This window comes from Cariama cristata, unplaced genomic scaffold (genome assembly GCF_000690535.1).
Source record: "Cariama cristata isolate BGI_N322 unplaced genomic scaffold, ASM69053v1 scaffold31758, whole genome shotgun sequence".
In the NCBI taxonomy this organism is placed as follows: domain Eukaryota; kingdom Metazoa; phylum Chordata; class Aves; order Cariamiformes; family Cariamidae; genus Cariama; species Cariama cristata.
Genome location: NW_009632175.1, coordinates 4,285 through 4,919, shown reverse-complemented (window position 1 = coordinate 4,919; position 635 = coordinate 4,285).

Here is a 635-nt window from a genome sequence, read left to right as displayed (position 1 = left end):
GAGGGGCAACCACAGCCGGTTGGAGGACTGATGCTGCTAGCGTCGCTGCAGGGAGGAACGTTATGTGATGCTGCTCAGGCTCATCCAGTGGTTTACAGTAAGGGGTGAGGGGAGCTTTTTGAAGAAAATCTCTGGGTTTGTAGCCTTTTCTGTCATGATGTGACTGTGTAGGTCCAAGCATACCAGTGCCGAGACTGAAGGGGGCCAGGAGCACGCAGGCTGCCTGTACCTGGCTGGGCTGGGCTCAGGGAGAGGAGCTGGACAGTACGTTTGTCAGGTGTAACCTGCTGTTGCACAACACAGCTCATTCTGGGGCTGTTACTGTCACTCCAAAAAGTCAAGTTACCTGCAATACCTCTGCCAGTCTGCTTCACTGGCCAGGGAGTTATTCATTGACAAACTAAAGCTGCTCCAATGCTCGTGATTCTTTGCCTCTATTTTGCAAGTCGCTAAAAAAAATAAATCCAATGTTGCTGGACCTGTTGTTTTCCCAGCAGCAATCTGTAACTACCCCTGTTTGTCCCTCCAGTTCTGGAGAATGAAATGGACTGTGGTCACCGGTACAAACCCTATTACTGCTTTGTCAATTAAGATTCCTCAGACATGAATGTGCCCTGGGAAAGAATCCACTCTTT